At 47.1% G+C, this 13,296-nt stretch overlaps 1 long non-coding RNA gene across 1 annotated transcript; it reads left to right on the top strand.

The window, feature by feature from the left end:
- Positions 1 to 6,347: 6,347 nt before the first annotated feature.
- LOC125178218 lies at positions 6,348 to 12,535 on the top strand. Its single transcript, XR_007156827.1, has 2 exons — positions 6,348 to 6,395; positions 12,464 to 12,535. It is a non-coding gene; the product is annotated as an uncharacterized LOC125178218 (long non-coding RNA).
- Positions 12,536 to 13,296: the final 761 nt, after the last annotated feature.

Below are 13,296 nucleotides of genomic sequence, written 5' to 3'. Positions count from 1 at the left end.
GCGATGCGGCTACGCTAATCACAGCACCGATAAATGTTTATTCAAATTCAGTCGCCCTTGTCGAAATTGTGGGAGCAAACACATGGATTTTCTGTGCACCAAATCGTCCCTCAACCCTGCCGTAAGCAAAGCGTCAGGTAAGAAGGGGCCTGCTGTCCAAAACTCAATTAATAACGGTGTTGTTTGGACAGACTTTGCATTAAAGGGAGAAAGCGGTATGCAGGTTATATCACCCACTTTCACATTCGTCAGGAATGGAACGATTCTACGGGGAATGAAAGACACTGGTTGTCAGCCCCATTTTATAAAAACCTCAGTTGCCGAGGGTCTTGATTTAACTGTTATTAACAACGATTACTCTTGTCTGTAACTGTTAATGGATTCAACGAATCCAAAAGTTATTTGACCAAAACCGTGTCTCTAGACCTTGACCTGGGGTCGGAGATTCATACGCTGGAAGTTATATGTGTTCCTGATATTCCCACAAAGTTACAGTTGACAGGCTTACGGGAAGTTGCCCAGGCCTTTGTCGACAAAGGCTATAAGCTTGCAGATCAGCAGCTGACCCAGTCGGATGAAATATCCAACATTTCCTTCATACTAGGAAGTAATAATCCTGAAGTATTAACAGAAAACCAGGTCAGTTGGGGCTCATCGCCAGCCTCCGTATATTCTGAGACGATAACGGGAGTGATGCTACAGGGTAATTTGAAAAATATCCTAAATAATGTGCATTATTTACCAGACCGGTGCCCGGTTTCAGCTGGCGCAGGTGGTGCAACTGTTGCAGCATCTAATGTTCTTGCATCCCCTAACCTGGAACATTGCCACCCTGCCCTAGAAACAGCGGTTGCGAGCTCACAGATCGTACAACCCCACGACGTTATCCTTTCGGGTAGCGCGGACACTAGCCAAGCGGAGCTGAGAAGTGCCACGCAGGAGGCTCTCGATCTCCAGTGTTCCAGACTGCTTTCTTGTGACGAGGTTCCGTACGAGGAGGAATCAACCGAGGTAAATGATAAAGTAGTTAAATTTATTTTGGAAAATACGTCTCGGAGAGATGATGGACGCCTGGTGATGCCGCTAGCATGGAGAGGAGACGTGGCTCCCTTTTTAGGGAATAATTTTGGCCTAGCTCGTCAGATACTAAAAGCAAACTTCAAGAAAGCTAACAAAAATAACATTCTGTTGATGCTGGATGACCATTTCAAGGAACTTGAAAGTTCCTTGAAAGGAACTTTCGCTCTTAAGGAGAGCGAAAGGACGGTTCGCTCTTAGGGAGAGCATGTAGGTCAAAAACATGGCAGAGGTCGTGGCAGAGACCTTGTCCTCTGCTGCACGTGGAAGCGAGGGACCTCAGGGTTAGGTCCAGTCAGGTAATGTTCGTTTAAAAGTGGCTTGAGAAATCTGGTACCTGACAGTGTCGATTTCTGAGTGGCGTGAATTGCTTGGCCTGGCCAAGCAATCGTGCCGTCTGGGAAAGTGACCTCGAAATCTGGTGTGTGACCATGGTGATTTCAGAGTGGCGTGAATTGCTTGCTGCGGCCCAGCAATTGTATCCTCCGGGAAAGTGACCCCAAAAATTTTGAAGCCGGGCGTCGATTTCTGGAGGGTGTTAGTTGCTTGCTGCGGCCAAGCAAAATCATGCCGTCGAGGAAAAGCTACCCTGAAAGGAAATCTGGTGACATGGGTCGAAAACGTCGGCTCTGGCCAGGCAAACACGCCATCTCAAAATGGTGCTCTGGGGAAATTGCCGTTAAAAATTGTGGCGACTTTTTTCTGGATTTTGACATATTGCCAACTTTCTACCCTTAGGCAAAATGGACTTTTGGGGGTCGTCAAAACGTGGCTCAGACACGACAAGTGTTGACCCGTTTCAAAATTACACTCGAAAAATCGGAGTCCAAAATTTCGAAATTTAGGGCATTTTGGGTCAATTGCTTGGCCTGGCCAGGCAAATTCTATAAAATTTTCTGTACGTGCAATGGTATTTTGTAGAAACTTCTGTAGGGAGAGGTGGCGACTCTGAGTGGTCATCTTGGCATTTTGGGTCAATTGCTTGGCCTGGCCAGGCAAATTCTATAAAAAATTTTGTGCGTGCAATGGTATTTTGTAGAAACTTCTGTAGGGAGAGGTGGCGACTCTGAGTGGTCATCTTGGGAAGTTCTTGGGATTGCTTCCCCGAGTCTTCCCATGACTGCCTCGTGTCTTGGCACCTCTAGGAGAGCATGGTTTTCGCTCTCCTCGCTGCTGGGACTTTGCTTGGTCCCGCAGTGCCCCGCTGTCCCAGACAGCCTGACAGACGATCGTTGACGAGTGCAACGGTTGTCTAGCTCTGTGTAGACCTTGGCAGTGGTGTCTGGCGCTGCTTGAGACACGCTGCCGCGTGTTCAAGCATAGCTGGGACACGCTGAGACGCCGTCCCACGCTGTCTAAAACTGGTTTTGGCGTAAAAACTCGGCTGGAAACTGACATCGGTGCTGACAGACGATCGTTGACGAGTGCAACGGTTGTCTACCTCTGTGGAGACCTTGGTGGTAGTGTCTAGTGCTGTCACAGACACGCGGCCAGCCATGGTTGATGATGGAAGCATGGCAAAATGGGAAATTTTGGGTGTCGATTTCTGAGTGGCGTGTTTTGCTTGGCCGGGCCAAGCAATCGTGCCGCCCGGGAAGTGACCCCGAAATCCTGGCTTTGTGAGAAATGCTTGGTGGCGACTTTTCGCAAAGTTGCAAACATTTTGTCGGCTCTGGCCGAGCATTCGACCTACTTTGAGATGGAGCACTTGGTGGCTCGAGAAATCTGGTATGTGACCGTGGTGATTTCGGGGAGGTGTGAGTTGCTTGCTGGCAGCAAGCAAAATCATGCCCTCCGAAAAGTGACATCCAAAACTCGGTTTTCCGAGAAATGTCATGAGACTCTGGGAATCTTGCGGGGCGTGAATTGCTTGCTGGGGCCAAGCAAAATCATGCCCCGAAAGTGTTTGATTCGAAAATCGAAAATTTTGGAATTCGATTTCTGGATGGTGTGAATTGCTTGGCCTGGCCAAGCTATCGTGCCAACCTGGGAAGTGACCTCGAAATCTGGTGTGTGACCGTGGTGATTTCAGAGTGGCGTGAATTGCTTGCTGCGGCCAAGCAATTGTGCCCTCCGGGAAAGTGACCCCAAAAATTTCGAAGCCTGGTGTCGATTTCTGGAGGGTGTGAGTTGCTTGCTGCGGCCAAGCAAGATCATGCCGTTGAGGAAAAGTTACCCTAAGAGAAAATTTGGCAAGAAGGGTCAAAAACGTGGCTGCGGCCAAGGAAAATTGTCCTCACGAAATTTTCTCTAGGGACATTACCCCATTTTTTGTGGCGACTTTTTTCTGGATTTTGCAATCTTGCCAACTTTTTACCCTAAGGAAATTTTGGGGTCCCAAAATTTTTGGGGTGACAAAAACGTGGCATCGGCCAAGCATCGATCGACCCGTCTGAAAACGGGACTCCAAAAATCGGAGCCCGAAATTCTGAAAATTCGGGCATTTTGGGTGGATTGCTTGGCCCGGCCAGGCAAATTCTATACCGGAAAATGTATGTGCAATGGTATTTTGTAGAAACTTCTATAGGGAGTCACCTCTGGGCTGAGGGGTCGGAAATGGAAGTTCTTGGGATTGCTTCCCCGAGTCTTTCCATGACTGCCTCGTGTCTTGACGTCGCTAGGAGAGCATGGTTTCCGCTCTCCTCGCTGTTTGAACTTGGCTTGGTTCAGCAGTGCCCCGATGGCTGGTGCTGCCTGAGGCAGCCTGGCGGACGATCGTTGACGAGGGCGACGGTTGTCTAGCTCTGTGGAGACCTTGGCAGTGGTGTCTAGTGCTGTCACAGGCACGCTGCCAGCCATGGTTGATGATGGAAGCATGGCAAAATGGAAAATTTTGGATGTCGATTTCTGGATGGTGTGAGTTGCTTGGCCTGGCCAAGCAATCGTGCCGTCTGGGAAAGTGACCCCCAAAAACTAGGCTTTGTGAGAAATGCTTGGTGGCGACTTTTCGCAAAGTTGCCAACTTTTTGTCGGCTCTGGCCGAGCATTCGACCTACTCTGAGATGGAGCACTTGGTGGCTCGAGAAATCTGGTATGTGACCGTGGTGAGTTCTGGAGGGTGTGAGTTGCTTGCTGGCAGCAAGCAAAATCATGCCCTCCGAAAAGTGACATCCAAAACTCGGTTTTACGAGAAATGTGATGAGACTCTGGGAGTCTTGCGGGGCGTGAATTGCTTGCTGGGGCCAAGCAAAATCATGCCCCGAAAGTGTTTGATTCGAAAATTTTGGAATTCGATTTCTGAGTGGCGTGAGTAGCTTGGCCTGGCTAAGCAATCGTGCCATCTTGGAAAGTGACCTCGAAATCTGGTATGTGACCGTGGTGATTTCAGAGTGGCGTGAATTGCTTGCTGCGGCCAAGCAATTGTGCCCTCCGGGAAAGTGACCCCACAAATTTTGAAGCCGGGAGTCGATTTTTGGAGGGTGTTAGTTGTTTGCTGGGGCCAAGCAAAGTCGTGCCATCAGAAAAGTGATCACGTGGGAACGAGAGACCACGTGCAAGCGAGGGACCTCAAGGTTAGGTCCAGCCAGGCAAGGTTCCGTTACTGGGTTTGAGAAATCTGGTATCTGACCGTTGTGATTTCTGGAGGGTGTGAGTTGCTTGCTCTGGCCAAGCAATCGTGCCCTCCGGGAAAGTGACTTGGAGTGATTCTGGGCTGGTCACATCCGTAGACTTATGGGCATGGAGCCTGTGCAAGCAATCGAGCTCCCTATGGCTGAGTTGCCTGCTTGGGCCAAACAATCGTGCCATCTTGGAAAGTGACCTCAAAATCTGGTGTCTGACCGTGGTGATTTCTGGAGGGTGAGTTGCTTGCTCTGGCCAAGTATTTGACCTCTCGTCTGAGCTGGAGATCTTTTTGGTCCCAGAAAATCTGGTACCCTATCGTTTCGATCTGGAGGGTGTGAGTTGTCGGCTCCCAGCCGACAACTATCCCGGTCCGTATGCCTCATCGCAGGCGTACGGTCGGGATTTTATTGTGCTGCGAACCCTGGAAGTGTTACCATAAGACACTGCTTCAGCTCAAGCCCAGCTTGATTTCCGAGCCTGAGTTGAGCTTTGCTGGCCGCAGGCCAGCAAAGTTCCCTCAAATTTTGACGAGACAAGGGGCGGTGTCTCGAATGGACCATGTGATTGTGGCAATAGTCGGGTTTGCCGCAGGAGCGCGTTGACTCAAGCGATCTGGAAGGCTTGCCATGGGTGGTTTTGGAAGCTTGGCTTGATGGTGGTGCATTGTCGGCTGCGGCCAACCAACGTCGCCCTCCTCTGGCAGAGGAGTTGGTGGCTTGAGAAATCTGACCATGAGGTGGGTCGAAAACGTGGCTCTGGCCAAGCATTCGACCTCCTCTGAGATGGCTCGAGAAATCTGGTGTGTGACCGTGGTGATTTCTGCAGGGTGTGAGTTGCTTGCTCTGGCCAAGCAATCGTGCCCTCCGGGAAAGTGACCCCAAGAATTTTGAAGCCGGGTGTCGATTCCTGGAGGGTGTGTTTGCGTGATCTTCATGTCACCCTCCTGTCCGTCCGGCCACTCGGCTGGCTCTGAGCTCTGTGGACCTGTGCTCTGTTGTGTGTGTTTGGCTCGAGGCGATCCTACTGTGCTAGCCTTACACACGCTCGGAGCAAGGTTTCGCTTGCTACCTTCCTGTGATCCCTGGGTGTCCGTTTTGCTACGATACTCTGGAAGGTGGCCCTGACGCGCTCTCTCAGCGAGTGGTATGCTGAGAAAGTGTGTCGCGGTTTTGTGTACCGTGTGCTGAAATGCTGAGCTGTGAGTTGGATTAGGGCCCTCACATCACATAAGCTCTGCCTGTTCTGGGTGTTGTGCATATCCCTGACAGTTTTGAGCTTTTCGAAACAGTGTATACGCGAGTGCTTGGTTCCATAAAGTCCGACATGACTATAGAGAATCAAGTATTAGCTACACAGAGAGAGATATATACGTATATGCTTTGCTTTGTGTCTGCGTCTATCTCTCTCAATAACATCGTGGCGCACAGTGTGACCAGGCGGTCGTGCGACGATGCAAAACAAGTGGCCACTAGTACTTAACCGTTCGGCGTCAAAGGTCTGTTGTGCATAAGACCGATTTTGACGCTAGAAAAAGGACGCGGATTTTGAGAGATTTGTGTGGGTTGGGAGAATGCAGAATCTCATCTCACGCTGTCTCTCTTNGACGTATATGTGGCATATGTGTGCAAAACAACTGCCTGGTTGATCCTGCCATATGCTTGTTTCAAAGGCTAAGCCATGCATGTCAAACTAGTGACTGTGTGAACCATGGACTGGCGTCCGGTGCCTCGCGCACCTGGGTCTGACGGAAAGAGGTTCGAACTGGTGCACTTAGAGGAAGTAAAAGTCGTAACAAGGTTTCCGTAGATGAACCTGCGGAAGGATCATTATTAATGGCTAAAAAAACTTGACTATGTGGTTGCAAATCCCGTGGATTTTTCTGGATCCTCGCAGAATTGTCGTGAGATTACAGCGCTCTCAAGTGCAGAAAGAGAGTGTTAAAGTGTGCTCTGGTTGCTAGGGTGTCGTGCATATCCCTGACAGTCTTGAGCGCTCTCTTATTTCGGAACAGTGTGTACGCGTGCTTGGTTCCATAAAGTCCGACTTGACTAGAAAATCTAGTATTAGCTACACAGAGTGAGAGACGTATATGTGGCATATGTGTGCAAAACAACTGAATGGTTGATCCTGCCATATGCTTGTTTCAGAGGCTAAGCCATGCATGTCAAACTAGTGACTGTGAGAACCTTGGACTGGCGTCCGGTGCCTCGCGCACCTGGTGTCGGAAAGTTTACAAACTTTCGTGCATATGTCTTCATTTTTATAGGTCCATCCCTTTCTGTAAACCATTGAGAACGATTTAATCTTCACCCTTTATTATATTAACGTGATTATTGTCAATTCTAATAATTTTATTCAAAGCAGTCATTTAGCGGCCGGGCTGGTTGCGACTTTTCTCACTGCTTCCGAGGCTTTCCCTGCAGCAAAGCAGAAATCTTGCATCTCTGGCCGGCAACAGAGAGATTCACTTCAACCTTCACACATTCAACTCGTCCCTGTGTCGTCTCGCGTGGTCTATGCCCGTCCGTTCTGCGTAGTTCCTACTCCGCGAGATGACAGTCCTCAGCCTTTAGCCGGTTCTTCAACTGGACAACTCCTCACCTGCACCCAGAAGGCCTGTTCTTCCCACTAAGAAGCCGTAAGTCGTTAAATTAGCCTGTGCCGCTCTTAATGACTGCTTCTGGAAGAGCCTTTAGCTCGCTCGCTAAGTTCCTCTTTATAAATTGACATTCATCCAGTTTCAATTACATTTACATTTCAACGAAATTTCTAAAACGTTTCATATTCGTTCCCAATGATTTACTGAAAGTTTTTCTAAATAACGTAATTCTAAAGTGATGAATTATTTTAATTCTAAAGTGATAATTGATTCTAATTCTATGTATTGATTTCGAGAGACATAAAGAAGCATTAAAGGCTCAACTTTTGACAGCTTAAGTGAAACGGAGGTGACTCTAAAGGTGCTTGGCTGCTGTATTGCTCACAGTAACCAGAGTGCAATTCACTTCTTGTTATCTTATTGATTTAATGCATGCTATGGGCCTTTTTGAAAGTTAATGCATGCCTCGTTACTATTTTGGTTTGACCCAACCCTTTAAGACGTCTCTGACGCATTAATTAATACTTGGCAGTATTGCCGGCTTTCGAGCTTTTAACTTTACGCCCTGTGGCGCTTTAACCTTATTAACTTTGCTAAGTTGGGTCAACCATACATTTATTTACTAAAAATTGCATTCAATTGCACTGTCAAAACACCTACCTCTAAACGGCTTTCAAGCCACTTCTAAATTGACCCCAGCGGTAATAAATTAGAAGGTTAGTCTCGAAATATTTAATTTTACTTTGAATAAATTGATCCATATATCTTGATCCTCATTATTATTAATTGCATACGATACAATAGCACTTGCTAATCAATCTAATCTTGGTTTGTAACTGTTAATTTGCAGTATAACCCCCGGTATATTCTCGTACGCCGCATCTCTTTTGCCGTGTGCTTCATGCCTACAGTGCAGTCAGCGCGACATTCTTTCTGCTGTACACGTTGTTTCACTTGAGGTTAGACTGGGTGATGCGTTCACTGTCAATTTTTGTACGGCTAAGTTGGAATAACTAAGCATAATTGGTAAACTTGTTTCTCAAGCTCCGGCATTCATTAAGTAAGATCTCTTTTTCTACTTTCAGTTTCCTCAACTGCAACCAATGTAGTTCCGGTATTCCACTTCTCTGGATCCGAAGCTTATTCTTTGGAGTTGAACCATGATTCTCTTATTCATGGAGTTCATGGTTTTTCTTAGCTCACTTAATTTTAAATTTACTATCATTTTTCTAACGGAAACCTGGCTGAGTCCAAACTCAAACTACGTATTTTAATAATTTTAATAATAATAATTTGATATTCCTGGTTTTTCCAAGTATAGTATTTGTCGCAACAGCCATGGGGGAGGTATAACTGCTTACGTGGATGAAAAGTTCAGCGCGAGGGTTAATATTGAATGATTTATCTTGGGTGAAAAATGAGTATGAACTCTTCAGTTTATGTCTGCTTACCTGCGTTTGAGCTATCTAACTTTTGCATCTATAGACCACCCTTCAATAGCATTCGAACCTACAATGAACTGTTCTCAGTCGAGGTTCTTTCAAAAATAAACGGAACTAGTAAAACAATTCTTTGTGGGACTTCAATATAAATCTGTACAACCATCTTAATTTATGCTCGACCAATTGTTTGATACATGAAATTCTGTGTAGCAATTTTTAGCCAGTTATAACCAAACCAACCAGAATCTCTCCCCAAAACCCCATTAGCCCGTTCTCGTTACTTATTAGCTACACACAGAGAGAGAGACGTATATGTGGCATATGTGTGGAAAACAACATCCTGGTTGATCCTGCCATATGCTTGTTTCAAAGGCTAAGCCATGCATGTCATGCACAGTCAGTGTCTGGCGTCAGGGATATGCATGACTGTGAAAACCTTGGACTGGCGTCCGGTGCCTCGCGCACCTGGGTCTGACGGAAAGAGGTTCGAACTGGTGCACTTAGAGGAAGTAAAACTAGTAACAATGTCTCCGTAGCTGAACCTGCGGAAAGATCATTATAAATGGCTAAAAGATACTTGACTTTGTGGTTGAAAATCCCGTGGACTTTTCTGGATCCCGCAGAATTGTCGCGAGATAACAGCGCTCTCAAGTGCAGAAAGAGAGTGTTAAAGTGTGCTGTGGCTGTTAGGGTGTCGTGCATATCCCTGACAGTCTTGAGCGCCCTGTTCTTTCGGAACAGTGTGTACGCGTGCTTGGTTCCATAAAGTCCGACATGACTAGAGAATCGAGTATTAGCTACACAGAGAGAAAGAGAGACGTAAATGTGGCATATGTGCGCAAAACAACATCCTGGTTGATCCTGCCATATGCTTGTCTCAAAGGCTAAGCCATGCATGTCAAACTAGTGACTGTGAGGACCTTGGACTGGCGTCCGGTGCCTCGCGCAACTGGGTCTGACGGAAAGAGGTTCGAACTTGTGCACTTAGAGGAAGAAAAAGTCGTAACAAGGTTTCCATAGGTGAACCTGCGGAAGGATCATTATAAATGGCTAAAAGATACTTGACTTTGTGGTTGCAAATCCCGTGGACTTTTCTGGATCCCCGCAGAATTGTCGCGAGATTACAGCGCTCTCAAGTGCAGAAAGAGAATATCAAAGTGTGCACTGGCTGTGAGGGTGTCGTGCATATCCCTGACAGTCTTGAGCGCTCTCTTCTTTCGGAACAGTGTTTACGCATGCTTGGTTCCAAAAAGTCCGACATGACTAGAGAATCGAGTATAAGCTACACAGAAAGAGAGACGTATAGGTGGCATATGTGTGAAAACTACTGCCTGGTTGATCCTGCCATATGCTTGTTTCAAAGGCTAAGCCATGCATGTCATGCACAGTCAGTGTCTGACGTCAGGGATGTGCATGACTGTGAGAACCTTGGACTGGCGTCCGGTGCCTCGCGAACCTGGTCTGACGGAAAGAGTTTGAAACTGGTGCACTTAGTGGAAGTAAAACTAGTAACAATGTTTCCGTAGGTGAACCTGCGGAAGGATCATTATAAATGTCTAAAAGATACTTGACTTTGTGGTTGCAAATCCCGTGGACTTTTCTGGATCCCCGCAGAATTGTCGCGAGATTACAGCGCTCTCAAATGCAGAAAGAGAGTGTTAAAGTGTGCTCTGGCTGTTTGGGTGTCGTGCATATCCCTGACAGTCTTGAGCGCTCTCCTCTTTCGGAACAGAGTGTATGCGAGCTTGGCTCCATAAAATCCGATATGACTAGAGAATCGAGTAATAGCTACACAGAGAGAGAGACGTACATATATGTGGCATATGTGTCCAAAGCAACTGCCTGGTTGATCCTGCCATATGCTTGTTTCAAAGGCTAAGCAATGCATGTCAAACTAGTGACTGTGAGAACCTTGGACTGGCGTCCGGTGCCTCGCACACATGGGTCTGACGCAAAGAGGTTCGAACAGGTGCACTTAGATGAAGTAAAAGTCGTAACAAGGTTTCCGTAGGTGAACCTGCGGCATAAATGGCTAAGAGATACTTGACTTTGTGGTTGCAAATCCTGTGGACTTTTCTGGATCCCCGCAGAATTGGCGCGAGATTACAGCGCTCTCAACTGCAGAAAGAGAGTGTAAAATTGTGCTCTGGCTGTTAGGGTGTCGTGCATATCCCTGACGGTCTTGAGCGCTCTCTTCTTTCACAACAGTGTGTACGCGTGCTTGGTTCCATGAAGTCCGACACGACTAGAGAATCGAGTATTAGCTACACACAAAGAGAGAGAGACGTATATGTGGCATATGTGTGTAAAACAACATCCTGGTTGATCCTGCCATATGATTGTTTCAAAGGCTAAGCCATGCATGTCAAACTAGTGACCGTGAGAACCTTGGACTGGCTTCCGGTGCCTCTCACACCTGGGTCTGACGCAAAGAGGTTCGAACTGGTGCACTTAGAGGAAGTAAAAGTCGTTAATTGTCGCGAGATTACAGCGCTCTCAAGTGCAGAAAGAGAGTGTTAAAGTGTGCTCTGGCTGTTAGGGAATCGTGCATATCCCTTACAGTCTTGAGCGCTCTCTTTTTACGGAACAGTGTGAACGCGAGCTTGGTTCCATGATGTCCGACATGACAAGGGAATCGAGTATTAGCTACACAGAGAGAGAGACGTATATGTGGCATATGTGTGCAAAACAACTACCTGGTTGATCCTGCCATATGATTGTTTCAAAGGCTAAGCCATGCATGTCAAACTAGTGACTGTGAGGACCTTGGACTGGCGTCCGTTGCCTCGCGCACCTGGGTCTGACGGGAAGAGGTTCGAACTGGTGCACTTAGAGGAAGTAAAAGTCGTAACAATGTTTCCGTAGGTGAACCTGCGGAAGGATCATTATAAATGGCTAAAAGATACTTGACTTTGTGGTTGCAAATCCCGTGGACTTTTCTGGATCCCAGCAGACTTGTCGCGAGATTACAGCGCTCTCAAGTGCAGAAAGAGAGTGTTAAAGTGTGCTCTGGCTGTTAGGGTGTCGTGCAAATCCCTGACAGTCTTGAGCGCTCTCTTCTTTCGAAACAGTGTGTACGCGTGCTTGGTTCCATAAAGTCCGACATGACTAGAGAATCGAGTATTAGCTACACAGAGAGAGAGAGACGTATATGTGGTATATGTATGCCAAACAACTGCCTGATTGATCCTGCCATATGCTTGCTTCAAAGGCTAAGCCATGCATGTCAAACTAGTGACTGTGAGAACCTTGGACTGGCGTCCGGTGCCTCGCGCACCTGGGTCTGACGGAAAGAAGTTCGAACTGGTGCACTTAGAGGAAGTAAAAGTCGTAACAAGGTTTCCGTAGGTGAACCTGCGGAGGGATCATTATAAATGGCTAAAAGATACTTGACTTCGTGGTTGCAAATCCCGTGGACTTTTCTGGATACCCGCAGAATTGTCGTGAGATTACAGCACTCTCAAGTGCAGAAAGAGGAAGTAAAAGTCGTAACAAGGTTTCCGTAGGTGAACCTGCGGAAGGATCATTAAAAATGGCTAAAAGTTACTTGACTTCGTGGTTGCAAATCCCGTGCACTTTTCTGGATCCCCGCAGAATTGTCGTGAGATTACAGCACTCTCAAGTGCAGAAAGAGAGTGTTAAAGTGTGCTCTGGTTGTTAGGGTGTCGTGCATATCCCTGAAGTCTTGAGCGCACGCTTCTTTCGGAACCGTGTGTACGCGCTGTCTCTTATACACATCTAGATGTGTATAAGAGACAGCACCTGGGTCTGACGGGAAGAGGTTCGAACTGGTGCACTTAGAGGAAGTAAAAGTCGTAACAAGGTTTCCGTAGGTGAACCTGCGGAAGGATCATTAAGAATGGCCTAAAGATACATGACTTTGTGGTTGCAAATCCCGTGGACTTTTCTGGAATACCGCAGACTTGTCGCGAGATTGCAGCGCTCTCAAGTGCAGAAAGAGAGTGTTAAAGTGTGCTCTGGCTGTTAGGGTGTCGTGCATATCTTTGACAGTCTTGAGCGCTCTCTTCTTTCGGAACAGTGTGTACGCGTGCTTGGTTCCATAAAGTCCGACATGACTAGAGAATCAAGTATTAGCTACACACAGAGAGAGACGTATATGTGGCATATGTGTCCAAAACAACTGCCTGGTTGATCCTGCCATATGCTTGTTTCAAAGGCTAAGCCATGCATGTCAAACTAGTGACCGTGAGAATCTTAGACTGGTGTCCGGTGCCTCGCACACCTGAGTCTGACGCAAAGAGGTTCGAACTGGTGCACTTAGATGAAGTAAAAGTCGTAACAAGGTTTCCGTAGGTGAACCTGCGGAGGGATCATTATAGATGGCTGAAAGATACTTGACTTCGTGGTTGCAAATCCCGTGGACTTTTCTGGATTCCCGCAGACTTGTCGCGAGATTACAGCGCTCTCAAGTGCAGAAAGAGTGTTAAAGTGTGCTCTGGCTGTTAGGGTTTCGTGCATATCCTTTATAGTCTTGAGCGCTCTCTTCTTTCGGAAAAGTGTGTGCACGTGCTTGGTTCCATAAAGTCCGACATGACTAGAGAATCGAGTATTAGCTACACAGAGAGAGAGACGTATATGTGGTATATGTGTGCA

This window comes from Hyalella azteca, unplaced genomic scaffold (assembly GCF_000764305.2).
Source record: "Hyalella azteca isolate HAZT.00-mixed unplaced genomic scaffold, Hazt_2.0.2 contig7977, whole genome shotgun sequence".
Taxonomy (NCBI): Eukaryota; Metazoa; Arthropoda; class Malacostraca; order Amphipoda; family Hyalellidae; genus Hyalella; species Hyalella azteca.
Note: the sequence above shows the minus strand (reverse complement) of the source record. Positions and strands in the feature narration are given on the sequence as shown.